This window comes from Tenrec ecaudatus, chromosome 11, assembly GCF_050624435.1.
Source record: "Tenrec ecaudatus isolate mTenEca1 chromosome 11, mTenEca1.hap1, whole genome shotgun sequence".
In the NCBI taxonomy this organism is placed as follows: domain Eukaryota; kingdom Metazoa; phylum Chordata; class Mammalia; order Afrosoricida; family Tenrecidae; genus Tenrec; species Tenrec ecaudatus.
Genome location: NC_134540.1, coordinates 40,423,780 through 40,439,404, shown reverse-complemented (window position 1 = coordinate 40,439,404; position 15,625 = coordinate 40,423,780). Strand labels below are relative to the sequence as shown.

The window sequence follows — 15,625 nt, the reverse complement described above, 5'->3', positions numbered from 1 at the left end:
AGCCTGAGGGACCCCTCCTGGCCCTGTGGTTTGGATCCAGTGCCTTTGAGACTATTCTCGGGGGCTGCTAGAGTCATCCCTGATGGCCTCGGTCACTGCCAGCCGCTCTGAGGATGAAGAGTCGCTGGCAGGCCAGAAGCGGGCCTCCTCTCAGACCTTGGGCACCATCCCTAAAAGGAGAAGTTCCTCCAGATTCATTAAAAGGAAGACGTTTGATGATGAGCCGGTGGAGAGCAGCCTGGCCAAGTCCTCTACGAGGGTAAAAGGGCCCAGTGGGGTGGAGCCCGGACGCTGATCCGGGAGTGAGCCCTCTTCTAGTGAGAAGCAGGTGTCCAAGGCTCCCAGCACGCCCGTGCCTCCCAGTCCCGCCCCCGCCCCTGGACTCAGTAAACGGGTGAGAAAGAGCAAACAGCCACTGCAGGTGACCAAGGACCTGGGCCGCTGGCAGCCTGCAGATGACCTCCTGCTTATCAACGCAGTGCTGTAGACCAATGACCTGACATCTGTACACCTGGGTGTGAAGTTCAGCTGCCGCTTTACCCTCCGGGAAATCCAGGAGCGCTGGTACACCCTGCTCTACGATCCCGTCATCTCCAAGCTGGCTTGCCAGGCCATGAGGCAGCTGCACCCAGAAGCCATTGCAGCCATCCAGAGCAAGGCCCTGTTTAGCGAGGCTGAGGAGCAGTTGCTGAGCAAAGTGGGCTCGGCCAGCCAGCCCACCTTGGAGACCTTCCAGGAGCTGCTGCACAGACACCCTGATGCCTTCTACCTGACGTGCACTGCTAAGGCGCTGCAGGCCCACTGGCGGCTCATGGAGCAGTATTACTTGCTGGAGGACCAGAGAGTGCAGCCGCTGCCCAAGGGGGACCAAGTACTGAACTTCTCTGATGCCGAGGACCTGATAGATGACAGTAAACTCAAGGACATGCGAGATGAGGTCCTGGAACACGAGCTGACGGTGGCTGACTGATGCCAGAAGTGAGAGATACGGCAGCTGGAGCAGGAGCTGCATAAGTGGCAGGTGCTGGTAGACAGTATCACAGGCATGAGCTCCCCAGACCTCGACAGCCAGACGCTGGCTGTGCTGCGGGGCCGCATGGTGCGCTACCTGATGCGATCACGAGAGATCACCCTTGGCAGAGCGACTTGTCTCTGGAAGGCCCTGCCTGGAAGATATCCTGGAAGCAAGGTGTCATCAAGTTGAAGAACAACGGTGACTTCTTCACTGCCAACGAGGGCCGGCGGCCCATCTACATAGACGGGCGGCCTGTGCTGTGTGGCTCCAAGTGGCGCCTCAGCAACAACTCCGTGGTGGAGATCGCCAGCCTGAGGTTCGTCTTCCTCATCAACCAGGACCTCATTGCTCTCATCCGGGCCGACGCGGCCAAGATCACACCGCAGTGAGGGAGGGCCAGGCCACCTCTGCCCAGAGCAGACAGCAACAGACCCCACCGCTGGCCATGGATTTGAGCCTGGGGTGTGTAGGGTTGGCCACTGGGAAGCCAGGCCGAGGCTGGGGCCCTCCCTACCCCTCCCCCTGCGTCTCTAGTGTATTCCCTTCAGACTCCTGTATTGTTATTGTCTCTCTCTTTGTAAATAAAAGGCACTGGGTTCAAAAAAAAAGACAGTTTATGATTCAAGGGTTTATTAAGGAAGTTAACAATTTGTAATACCAGTGAGAAATTCTCAGGGTTGATCTGTTTATCAGGACGTGTTGCAAAGTTGTTTCAGGTCTGCTAATAAATGCCCAGAGGGGCATTTCCACTCTGCTGAAAGCCTCAACCAAAGGCATTGAGCCGGAAATCTGTGAGTCAGCAAACCCGGTTTCCTCAATTAAGTGCCCAGAGGCAACCCTTCCCAGTAATCCTCAATCTGAAGGCACTTCAGCTCCACTCCTATGAGTCAGCAAACTCACTTTCTTCAGTTAAGTGCTCAGAGGCCCCCCACTCCACAAACCAGCATCCCCCCAACTCTTGCTGGTAATGAGGTCCCTCCTCCTGTTCCTCAGAGGGCTTGCTTTATACGTAGCAGGGAGGCATGTCAGGCAATCTTATTTACGATTGCTCACAAGGAATCCTATCAGTATCTTTCCAAACCTTCTTTCTAGATCCATGCAGGAAAAAATCATTTGGTAGGAGTTAGAAACTGGCTAGAAAGAGCCACCTTAAATAATTCACTGCCACTACATAGTAGGGCAAGTTTGTTATTGTTGTAGTTTTGGTTTGGTATTGCTTTTTGCTGAGGAGGATATTCCAGGGGTATGAGAATATCATGTTTTAAGAGGGTATAGACCTGTATAACCAATAGGGGAAATTTCAAAATTGTAATTTTGAAATAAGATGATTTCCAGGATAAATGTTATGAAATAGGAAGAAAGAATACATTTTGTAACAAAAGGAAGATGAGCTAGATGCATTCATATGCAAATAAGGTTATAAATTAAGTATGAAACTGGGAAATTTCTAAAGAGATTGTTCCTCTTTTCTCTCTATAGTGAAGCAACTTCATCACCAGAAGATGATTAAGGAATGGTTGAGTGTTTGTGGAGAAAATTTAAGATGTAAATTTATTTATTTGGGTGTAGAAATACAATCTGCCTAAATAAGTGTTTAAAGATCCCCACACATTGTTGAGTCACCACAATGATATGATCACTTAATTTACAATTTCACATCAAATCAGCATCGATAACTCTGGTTACTTCATCTATCCCCGCATATTTAGCTTTAGACCATTGTTTTTGAGTCATTTTGTTAAGGTTCTTTAAACTAAGTAGAGCAGAAAGTAAGGTAGATGAAAGTTAAATATTTTTTCAAAGGCTCACTTAACAAGAAAATCATGAAAGCTAAAGCGACTAAAATGGAAGAACAAAACAGACAAGTGGTAAGTAGATAGACGACAGACAAATGGAGAAATAAAATGGCGAGTTCGGTGTCTTGGAGAGTATCATGAGTTGAACTGAGCATTTGAAGACATGGACAAATGTATGGAAATGTTGATATTGGCACACACTACTTTTGGACGTTTGCTTGGGTGATGACCATCTAGGTTCCTACCTCAGGACTGTGTGGCTGAGAAGGAGCAGAAATATATGATGGGTTTCTAGGACTGATGATAGAAATGAGTTAAAGACGTGAGGCTAAAGTGTTCTAATAACATGGGTAAATTATCAGAAACTTGATGCAAAGTGGTATTGAAGGGAAATATATTATTAACTAGAAAGGTTCCTCAGATGAATCCCAAACCAAAACCACGGCCATAACGTCAATTCTGCCTCATAGCACCCCTACAGGAAAGGGTAGGACTGTCCTGGTGAGTTTTCGAGTCTGTGACTATTTACTGGAGTAGAAAGCCTCTTCTTCCCCCAGCAAAACAGCGGGTGGTTTCAGACTGCTGCCCTTGTATTCAGCAGTCTAATTCTAACCACTGCACCACCAGGGGTTCACGTAAGGTGAATTTTTGATGCTATTAGCTGCCATAGAGTGAGTTCCAACCCATAGCGACTCTTATGCACAACAGAATGAAACAATGCCTGGTCCTTTCCATCCTCACTAATTTTCCTATGCTTGAGCCCATTGTTGTAGCCACCATGTCAATCCATCTCATTGAGGGATTTCCTCTCTTTCACTGCCTGTCCACATTACCAAACATGGTGTCTTTCTCCAGGGACTTATCTTTCCTGAAAATATGTCCAAAGTATGTAAGACAGTCTCCCAGTCCTTGCCCCTAAGGAGTACTCTGGCCCTATTTCTTCAAAGACAGGTTTGTTTGTCCTTTTGGCCAGTCCACGGTATTTTCTATATACTTCACCAGCACAACAATTCATATACATCAATTCTTCTTTAGTCTTCCTTACTCCATGTTCAACTTTCACATTGCAAGTAAGACATTTGAAAATACTATAACTTAGGTCAGGCACACCGTAGTCCTCAAATGAACCTCTGTGTTTTTAAACATTTTAAAGATGTCTTTTGCAACATATTTACCAACAGCAACTAACTGATCAAAGTGTGATCTCTTTACTGCTGCTTCCAGGAGCCTTGGTTGTGGATTTCAGCAAGATTAAATGGCTGCAAGCTCCATTTGTGAGGATTTTGGTCTTCTTTATATTAATTAGTAATCCCTACTGAAGACTGCAAACGTGGATCTTCATCAGTGAGTGCTTCAAGTCTCCTTCACTTTCAGGAAGAAAGTTCGCATTATCTACATATAACAGGTTGTTAATAGGCATCTCTCCAATCTGATGCTACATTCTTTTCCATATAATCCAGCTTCTCTGATGATTTTCTCATCATATAGATTGAATAAGTGTAGTAAGAGGATACAACCCTGATACACACTTCTTATTTCAAACCATGTAGTATGTGCTATTCTCACAACTGCTTCTTGATCCATGTATTAGTCTGGGTACTTTAGAGAAACAAATCCACAGAACTCATGTGTAAGAGAGAGTTTTATATAAAGGTTAAGTGTGCATCAAGAAAACATCCCAACCAAGTGCTGCCCAAGTCTACAAGTCCAACATTAACCCATTAACTTATACGTCCAACACCAATCCACAAAGTCCTCCTCCATCTCATGAAACAGACGCAATGATGCCGCCTGCAGGAGGAAAGCTGAGTCAGTGAATGTGTAAACATCTCAGTGCTGTCAGGAGTCTCCACTTGGGTTCTCCAGCACCCAGGGCTGCATTGGGGTAGGTCCATGTGGCTTCTCTTCAGGGTTGTCTTGCAGGAAGTGAGCCTTGCTGACTAAAGCAGAGAACGTCTAAGGCAGCTGCACCTTGGTGCGACCATCAGAAAGCAAGAGACCTGAGAATTAGAACAGCGTTGCTCACTGAGCCACTTATCCCACCACCCTTCAATTAATCCCACGTGTATTTATCAGCCAGGTTGGCACAATAAACTATCTCAATCGATATACAAGTTCCTCATAAGCGCAATGAAATATTCTGGAATTGCTATTCTTCTCAAGGAAATCTATCATTTCTTATGATCCACACTGTGGAATGTCTTGGCATAGTCAATAAAACACAGGTAAACATCTTTCTGGTATTCTCTGCTTTCAAGCAAGATCCATCTGACATCAGCAATGATAGCCCTTGTTCCACGACCTCTTCTGAATTCTGCTTGAAATTCTGTCAGCTCCCTGACAATATACTACTGCAAATGTTGTTGGATGATCATTAGTAAAATTTTAATTGCATGTGATCTTAATGATAATGCTTTATCATCTGAAAAATTCTGTTGGGTAGCATTTCTTTGGAATGGGTATGAATATAGATCCCTTCAAGTCAGTTGGTCAAGTAGCCACCTTCCGAATTTCCTGGCATAGACAAATAAGTGTGTCCAATGTGTGGCAGGCAGTTATACGTTCTGTCAACTTGTGAAGGGGTCAAGTCTAGCCAGTCAATCAGGCCATAACCAATGAGGTCTCTGTGGGCATGGTCTTCTGCTAAGGGTTCTGGGAACTCCTGTTTTCCTTCCTGGAGGAGGAACACACACTCTGCTTCAATTCCATCACTACTACATTTAATGGCTGGTGCATATATTTGAATAGTAATTGTATTGATTGGATTTACTTGATATCCTAGCTATAATCCTAACACATATAGTACTTCAAGATACTGATATGTCCATTTTCACAGTGACGGCAACACCATTTCTTTGATTATGTCATTTACAACATAGTAAATCATATGATTATCTGATTCAAATGACCAATACCAGTCCATTTCAACTCACTAATGCCTAGGATATCAATCCTTATGTGTTTCATTTCATTTTTGTTGAATTCCAACTTTCCTAGATTCAGTTTTCACATTACAAGTTACAATCTTTAGTTGATTTGTATCGCTGTTTCTTCATACCTTATGTCATGCTCCATCGGCAAATGAAGATCCCAAAGGATTTACTCCATTCATGTGATAACAGTTGACTCTGCTTTGAGAAAGTAGCTCCTCCCCAGTCACATTTGGAGTGCCTTCTGACACGGGGGGATCATCAACATTCTGCCTTCTATTCATTAGGCTTTGAGATGTGTTCATGTTTCATCTGTATGCATAAGATTCTCATCAACTAATTCCTCCAAAATCATCAACGGATTTTATCTTCATTTTCTTGTTGGGCTCAAGGTTTCCTAAAACCTGATCACTTTGGGTGACCCTGCTGGGGTTTGAAATACCAGTGATAAAGCTTTCAGCATCCAGGGACACACAAGCCTCCACAGTATGATAAATTGACAGAGAGGTAGGTGGTGGTATGAGATATGTACATCCATTCACCTTATATTTCTTTATTTCACCTTATATTTCAATAACAAATAACATCAAAGCCAAAAATTATTTTAACCATTCCTTATTTTTGTCCTTTAGTAACAGATTTGACCAATGAAATATTTCATTAAATTTCTTGACTGCTACTTCCACATTATTGATTGACAAATCCAAGAAAAGTGAAATCTTTGACACCTTAAATGTTTTATCCATTTGTCATGATGTTGCTTATTGTTCCACTTGTGAATATTTTTGTTTTATTTATTTTGAGTTGTAATCCATCCTAAAATCTGTAATCTTTGACCTTAATCAGTATTTCAAATATTCTTCACCTTCATCATATAGGTTGTTGTCTGTATATCATATATTGTTAATGTCTCCCACCAAAGTTTATGATTCATTCTTCTTTATGAAATACAGTTTCTTGGGTTATTTTCATAGGTATAGGTTAAATAAGTATGATAAAATGACTACTACCCTGACACTGTCTTGATTTTAAACCATATCATATTCTCTTTATATATTTCATTCTCCTCATCTCAAAATCTGTCTTGATTCATGTATATATATGGGTTCCACATGAGCACGTGAGTGTTCTGGAATTCTCATTCTTTAAAGTGTTGTCCATAATTTGTTATAATTTATTCAGTTGAATGCCACAGCACAGTTTTTTTTTTACACAGGTAAATATCTTTTTGGTATTCTTTGGTCTCAGCCAAGATTAAACTACCATCATCAATGATATCACTGGTTCACCATTCTGTACTGTGCTTGACTTGAATTGCTGGCAGTTCTCTGATAGTGTACTATAGTCAAAAAATGAAATTGAAGACAAACAGATGGATATCCTAACTTTTCTTTAACTTAAATGAATTTTATTGGCAATTTTGAATCAGAAAATCTATGGTTTACTCTGCCAGGGTTGTCACAATCAAGAGGAATGGAGTTGCATTCATTATCAAAAAGGACATTTCAAGATCATTCAATTCTGTCTGAGATAGGATTACACCTATCCACTTACAAAGAAATCCAATTAAAATGATTATTCAGATTTATGCACCAACCACTAAAGCTAATTATTAAGAAATTCAAGAATTCTACCAATTCTGTCAGTTGAAAACTTGATCAAACTTATAATCAAGATGCATGCATTCTTAATTATAAGTGATTGGAGTGTACAAGTTGGAAACAAAGAGGAAGGAATGGTAATTTGAAAATATGGTCTTGGTAAAAGAAATTAATTTGAAGGTCACATGATAGAATTTTGCAAGACCAACCAAAAAATTTCTCAGAGTAAAATGCTTATTTTCCACAACACAAATGTGACTATACACATGGACTTCTCCAGATGGAATATACAGATACCAAAGTGACAATATCTGTAGGAAGAGACAATCGAGTTACTAAATATTAGCAACTAAAACCAGGCCAGGGGCTGACTCTAGAACAGACCATCAATTGCTCATATGTAAATTTTGAGGACATCTCAATAACATACTTGCTGCATTGAACACTAATGACAGAAGGCCAGGTGAGCTGAGAGGACATTAAGACTATCATTCATGAAGAAAGCAGAAGGTCATTAAAAAGATAGGAAAGAATGAACAGATCAAAATGAATGTCAGAAGAGACTCTGATATTTGCCGTTAACTCTAAAGGAGCTACAGCAAATGGAAGAAATGATGGGATCAAAGAGCTAAACAGACATTTTCAAATGGCAATTTAAGAAGACATAGTAAAATATTATAATAAAGTATGCAAAACGTAGAGTTAGAGAACCAAAAAGGAACAACATTCTGAACATTTCTGAAACTGAAAGAACTCAAAGGAAAATTCAAGCCTTGACTTGCAATATTGAAAGATTCTATGGGAAATATATTGAATGATGCAGGAAGCTTCAAAGAAGATGGAAAGAATATACAAAAAGAACTAGTCATCACTCCATTTCAAGAGAGGTAGTACAGTGGTTCTCAACCTTTCTAATGTTGAGACCCTTTAACGCAGTTCCTCATGTTGTGGTGACGCCCCAATCATAAAATTATTTTCGTTGCTATTTCATAACTATAATTTTGCTACTGTTATGAATCGGGCAACCCCTGTGAAACGGTTGTTCGAACCCCAAAGGGGTTGGGACCCACAGGTTGAGGACTGCTAAGGTAGTATATGAGCAAGGACCAATGGTACTCAAGGAGGAAGTTCAAGCTGCCCTGATAGCATTAGCCAATTAAAATATTTCAACAAGCTTATACAGCGGTGGAAGGACTCACTTGTCTATGTCAGAAAAATTGGAGGATAGCTACTTAGCCAACTGTTTTGTACTCACCTTTCCAAAGAAAGGTGACCCAAGAGAATGCTCAAATTATAGAACAATATCATTGATCTCACATTCAGACAATTCTTTTGCTGATGATCACCCAACAATGATTGTAGGAGTACATGGACAGGGAGTTGCCACAGTTCAGGCTGGATTTCGGAGAGATATTGGAACAAAGACTATCACTGCTGATGTCAACTGGATCTTGGTTAAAAGAAGAGAGTACCAGAAATATGTTTACTTGTGTTTTATTAAGTATGCCAACACATTAGATTGTATGGTTCATAACAAATGTGGATGGCCTTGAGAAGAATGGGAATTCCAGAACATTTCATTGTGCCTTTAAGGAACTTGTACACGGATCAAGAGGCAGTTGTGGGAACAGAACAAGGGAATATGATGTGGTTTATAATCAGGAAAGATGTATGTCAGGGTTGTATTCTCTTACTATACATATTTGCTTTATATGCTGAGCAAATCATAAGAAAATCTGGATTATATGGAGAACACAGCATCAGGATTTGAGAAATGCCTGCTAACAACCTATGATAGGCAGATCATATAACACTATTCACTGATAGGGAGCAGGAGTTGAAGAACTTGTTGATGAAGATCTAGGATTGAAACCTTCAGTATGGATCACAGCTCAACTTGAAGTAAAGAAAAATCACCACAACTGCACTAATTAGGAACATGATGATCATTGGAAAAAAGGTGGAAGTTGTCAAGGAGTCTGTCTTTCTTGGATCCACAATCAATGCTCATAGAAACAGCAGCCAAGAGATCAAAAGATGCATTACATTGGGTAAATGTGCTTCACAAGACCTCTTTAGAGTGTTGAAAAGCAAGGAGGTTACTTTGAGGACCAAGGTGTATGTACCTGACTAAGCTATGGTATTTTCTATTACACCATATGCATGGACTTTGGAGTAAGTTGGATTTTGATGAAGAATGACTGAAAAATAATTTTTCCATTTGAATTATGGTATTGATGAAGAATATTGAAACTACCATTGACTTCCAAAATAGGAAATAATCTACCTGGAAGGAAGTATGGCTAGAGTGTTCCTCCTTGTCAAAGATGGTAAGACTTTCTCCAAAACACTTTGGATATGCTGTCAGGAGAGGTCAGTCCCTGGAGAAGGACATCATGCTTGGTGAACTAGAAGGGCAGAGAAAAGGCTGAAGGCCCTTAACGAGATGGACTGACACAGTGGCTACAACAATGGGCTCAAGCACAGAAACAGTTTTGAGGATGGTACAGAACTGGGCAGTGTTGTGCTTAAGGTCTCTATGGGTCAGAACCAACTTGATGGAACAACATGTTACTGCTGTCTTATGGAAAATCATATAAGCTTATATCAATGAGGAAAACACAAATTTATTCAGCATTCGTGGGAAAGAAGAAAGAGGGAAACGGTGGACATACCATCAGAGCGATTTCTTACAGGGTCCAAAGAGCAAAACAGGATTAGCACTCTATACACAGAGTTGATAGTGGTGTCGTTCTTTCAAAAGCTAAGATAAATATAAATAGAACCTTCTGCACAGATCTGGGTGAAAAGTTTCGTGATGAAACAGTCAGGACTGATCTTTTGGAGATGTTAGTGGCCAACTAGTCGGTTAAGAACCGGGGTGACGCTGTGCACAATAAAGGGAAACACAGTCTGGCCCTGTGCCAACCTTACAATTGGTCCTTTGCTTGAGCCCCTTGTTGTGATGATTGTGTCAATCTATGTACTTGAGGGTCTTCTTTTCTGCGGCCCCTCTAGTTTATCAAGCATGATGTCTTTCTCCAGGGGCTGGTCTCTCTTGACAATAGGTTCAAAGCACGTAAGACGAAGTCTTGTAATCCTCACCTCTAAGGAATACTCTGGTGATACTTCTTCCAAGACAGATCAATGTGTCCGTTCAGCACTTGCCTGTCAGTTTGTTGTATTGTGGTTGGTAATCTGTTGCAGTGTTGCCGGAAACGATGTCCCAGGTGTTTCATATGGCAGTAGGGTCAAGTGAATAAGTTTCAGCAGAACTTGCAGTCTAAGGACAGACAATGAAAGAGAAATTGCTGTCCACTTCAGAGGAAGAAGCTGATGAAAATGTTTGCAAAGCTTGGAACCATCATGGGCTACTGAAGGCTTCTAGGAGCTATCCCTCTCCTACCTATTTGCCTCTATGGATCTTGAGGGCACTCGCTGACGTTTGCCTTCTTTACTGTACATGCTTTCCTGCTTCATCTAGCTGTCTTTCCCTGTAAGCAATCTACTCCACTCTGCCTCCCAGGATTTCCAAGGAGATTGCTCAAGGCTAATGGACTTTCCCATCTCCCTAAGAACTTTAAGTTGGCGGTTTGATGGTCAGAATGTGGACCTGGGATACTTTAGATGGCAGCAGCACTATTCCAAGGTTAAGGATGAAACTGTGCCTCCTTCGGGGATGCCTTTAGTTTTATGCAGTGATGCACTGCATGTAGCTTTAGCTCACACATTTTTATTTACCTCTATAATCCTACCACAATATATGTATTCATTCTCAAGGTAAGGGGTATTTCAGATATTTATATTTTTTTGATTCTTAAAAAACTGTTATACTTTTGAATAAGGCAGGTTTGGTGTCCAGGTAGCCGAGTGGTAGTATTTTGGTGAGTGAAATATTCCTCCTGGGACAGCATCCCACCCACACCCCCATGCATTTGTCCTGAGCCGGGGCCTTGGTGATCCAGGACCAGATTCATGGGACATCTCGGGTCAGTAGGCTGCTGTCACCACGGCCACAACTAGCTATAGCCCCACTCCATCCCCAGACCAGGACACACACCCATAGTCGATTGCCTGCCCTGCTGAGACACGAGACATGCGCAGCGGTGGCGGGACCCCCTACAGCAGCTGCCTACGCGGGACCCCACTGGGAGAGAAGCTATCCTTTCCCGTGGTTCCCCTCTTCCCATGTGACAGCGATCTATCTGCCCTTGGGCCCGTGTTCCTCCCTCCATTCATCCAAAGGCCGGTAACTGACCTTCAGGCCATCGGGGACTGCCTGGGAGACCCCAGCAGGGACCATCCAGCCCCATTGCTGCCTTGAACCTCTCCACCAGTACCCTGCTTGCAGCCGCTGGCCCCTCTCAGCTTAGCTCCCGCTCCACTCCCGGCATGGAACCTGAGCTGTGCATTTCCCGCCGGTGTGAGCCACACCAGAGCCCATCCCGATTCTACCCCCGACACTGCGTTTCAGCCAGAGACACCTCAGGCTGGCCTGCACCACCATAGAGAACTGTAGCCGTGGTCAGGCGAACTAAACTTTCCTGCCAAGGGTGCCCCCTCCAGCGCTGACAGAGTGGGGCGCAACAGTGGGTGCCCGTGCCTACTGGGAGCACGAGCAAAGGGGCCTGTCACTCTTGCTGGAGCAGCTTTGCCCTCCCAGGTGCGCTGCGGGATTTCAGGAGCTGGTGGCTCTAAGCTCTGAGTCTGCCATGACACATTCCTTCCAGGGTGGGGGCAGGGGCCATTGCTGCTTTTTTTCCGCCAGAGCCGTCGCTGTCCAAACCAGCTTGGAACCTGCACCTGTCACAGGGCTTGCGGCTCAAGCGATAATCGCCCTCTTGCTAGGGAGCCTAGGACACGATTTGTGGTCCCCGCTGGAGCCATCTGTGTGCTCTGGCCTGCTCTCACCACTGCGGTGCCCTGCGGGGTCCCCAGTGCCAGCTTCAAAAGCCTGTCCCAGCCCTTCCCAGTCAGCATAGGGGGCGGGTGCTTCGGCCTGTGCCTCCCTCAGCAACCCTTGAGACCCCCAGCCCTTTCCACCTGGTGCAGGAGACCCATCCCTGTGGGACTAATCCTGACTGTGTAGCCTCTCCCATGGGCTCAGCTCCACAGGCAGGGAGTTGAGAGTGCAGGGACCTGGGAGTGCTTGCTGATCAGAAGAGCATTTTCCCCTCATACAGACCGACTTTTCGGAGCCCAGATCAGCACCACATCCCTTGGCACCGAGGCCTCACCCACCTCCGCCTTCTATAAAGCATCGGTAGCTCTTGGAGGGAAAAGAAGAGGGGGAGGGATTTATATATATATATAACTTTTATCTCGTGCTGGTTTTTCTCATTTTTTCTTTTACTTTCTGTTTTTTTCTCCCTCATCTCTCTTCCTCCTTTTTCATTATTACTATTACTTCTCTTATGGCCCTCTTCTAAAGGTTTTCCTTCTATCTCCTTTTTTCTCCTACCACTTTCACTATTATCACTTCTCTTGTCTCCTCTTTTATAGTTTCGCCTCTCTCTCCCCATTTTTTCTATTGCTTCCCCAAATTTTTTTAATTAGTTTTTAATTTTTAACTTAAAATTTTCCTTTTTTATTACTAAACAAAAAAAGGGGGGCTGCTAAGGGTACCCTGACAGATCAAGCCAAAGCAGCCTGAGGGAACTCACTGTGGCTCCAGCCCCCACTCCAGTCGCTGAAACATCTCACCACTGTGAGTCACTAGTCTTCGGGGAACACTGCCTACAGAGCAGTCTGACCCATCCTTATAGTAGGTCATAGGCAATCGCTTGAAGTAATACTTAACAGTAACACAGACAAGGTTCCCCTGGCCTCCCAGAAACATGGGGCTTATGAAAAGTTGGAGGAAAAACCAACAGACCACATCACTCCCAATAATAAAAACAGAGACAAAACATAGTGCCAGAGCTAACGTCTCTCATAGAAGAAAGAGATACAGATACAGATCTGCCACAGAAAGAAATCTTCAGAAGTCTGCTCGTAGTAATATAGGAGCTGAGAGAAGCAACCTAGAATAAAGATGCAATGATACAGGAGATGAAATCCACAATAGAGAGGATGAAGTCCACCCACCAATGGGAACTGGAGGAGCTAACAAGGAGGTAGCAGAAGCCACACACAAGGTTACAGAATTTACAAATAGGCTTGAGGAGGCAGAGAACCATATCAGTGACCTCGAGGACACTGAAACAGACCTAAGCAAGCGAGAAAGACAGATAGGAAAATTAAAGAAACAGAAGACAGCCTGAGATAAATGACAGATGCTATAAAGAGGAATAGCATTTGAAGAATCGTTCTACCAGAGCACAACACACAAGTTGACAGACAAGATAGTAAAGGAATTTCTGGAAGAAAACATTCCCATTCTAACAAGTGAGAACCAGGTACTTATACAGGAAGCAGAAAGGACACCAGCTAAACTAGACCCCAAGAAGAACATACCCAGAAACATAATAGTAAAAATATCCAACTTAGAGGAAAAAGAGAAAATTTTACGAGTAGCAAGAGGTAGGAAGACAGTCACATACAAAGGAGCACAGGTAAGAATATGCTCAAACCTATCAGCAGATACCATGAAGAGGAGGAGAGAATGGAACAACATCTTCCAAAAGCTGAAAAAAAAGAACACCTCCCCCAGAATCCTGTACCCTGCCAAGTTATCCATTAAGATAGATGATGAGATAAGGGTTTTCCAGGACAAGGAAAGACTCAAAGAGTATGCTGCAAGATACCTGACCCTGCGGAAGATACCGGCTTACTCACTATGGCCAGAGGATCAAGCTCCACCAAGAACAAACAGGAGACCACCATATAGCCCATCTCTATCTAGAAGCCAACATGCCAGCAACATTTACCAGGACATCTAGGTCTCAGATGGAAAAGAAGACAAGATAGAAACTCTCCACTCAAACACAGCACACTGATATAAAGTGAGATAAGTAAAGGCTCAAAACACAAAACAGGGTATGACAACTATGAATCCACAGATAGTGATAATAACTCTGAATTCCAGTGGACTCAATTCGTACATTAAAAGAAAAAGACTTGAGGACTGGTTCAGAAAACATAATCCATCAATCTGTTGCCTGCAAGAGACACATCTTAAGCGCACAGACAAAAATATGCTAAGAATAAGGGGTTAGCAGAAAGTTTACCAATCAAATTGTAACTCCAAAATGGCAGGGGTGGCTATATTAATATCTGACAAATTGGACCTCAAGATCCACACCATAAAAAGAAACAAAGAGGTACACTACATAATGCTCAAAGGTTCAGTAAACCAGGAAGCACGTAGCATATTGAATATTTACGCTCCAAATAATGGTGTGGTGAATAGTCAAACAAACTATTAAAAAGATGAAAAAAGAAATCACAGAATCAAAAATCATAGTAGGTGACTTTAAGACACCTCTATCAGAGAAAGACAGATAACTGGGAAAGAAACTCAGCAAAGAGGCCATAGAGCTAAACAGTGTAATTAGGCAACAGGGCCTGAAAGACATTTATAGAGCTTTCCATTCAAATGCAAAGGATTTTACATTATTTACTAGTCCACATGGACCTTTTTCAAGAATAGACCACATGCTGGGACACAAGTCCAGCCTGAGTAAATTCAAACACATAGATATTATCCAGAAATCTTTCTCAAAATCACCATGTCGTAAAAGTGGAGATTAATAAGAGGATGTTCAGAAAAACAAGGGCAACCAATTGGAGAATGAACAATGATCTCCTGCGACATGAATGGGTACAGGCCCAGATCTGAGAGGATATTAGGAAGTTTCTAGAAACTAAAGAGAAAGAATACAACGACAACTTATCAAAGCTTACGGGACACTGCCAAGGTACTTATCAGAGGTACCTTGATATCATTAAACTCATATATGAAAAAAAGAAGAGAGGCATATGACAGATACGTTAACACAAAACCTCCAACAACTAGAGCAGAGTCAGCAGAACAACCCCTCCAATAGCAAGAGAAAAGAAATAATGAAAATCAGGACCGAGATAAACCAGTGGGAAGACAAGAGAACAATGAAAAAGATAAATGCAGCTAAAAGCTGGTTCTACGAAAGAATTAACAAAATTGAGAGTCCTCTGGCAAAGCATACCAAGGACAGAAAGGAGCAAACATCAATAGCCAGGATGAGGGATGAAAACGGGACAATAACAACAGATCCAAATGAGATTAAAAGGATACTCACAAAGGACTATGAAGGTATGTATCCTAATGAATTCAGAAACATGGAAGACATAAATAAATATTTG

The 15,625-nt window shown here is 42.8% G+C and overlaps 1 pseudogene; it reads left to right on the top strand.

Moving 5' to 3' along the window:
• Positions 1–371: 371 nt before the first annotated feature.
• LOC142461688 (microspherule protein 1 pseudogene) lies at positions 372–1,443 on the top strand (annotated as a pseudogene).
• Positions 1,444–15,625: the final 14,182 nt, after the last annotated feature.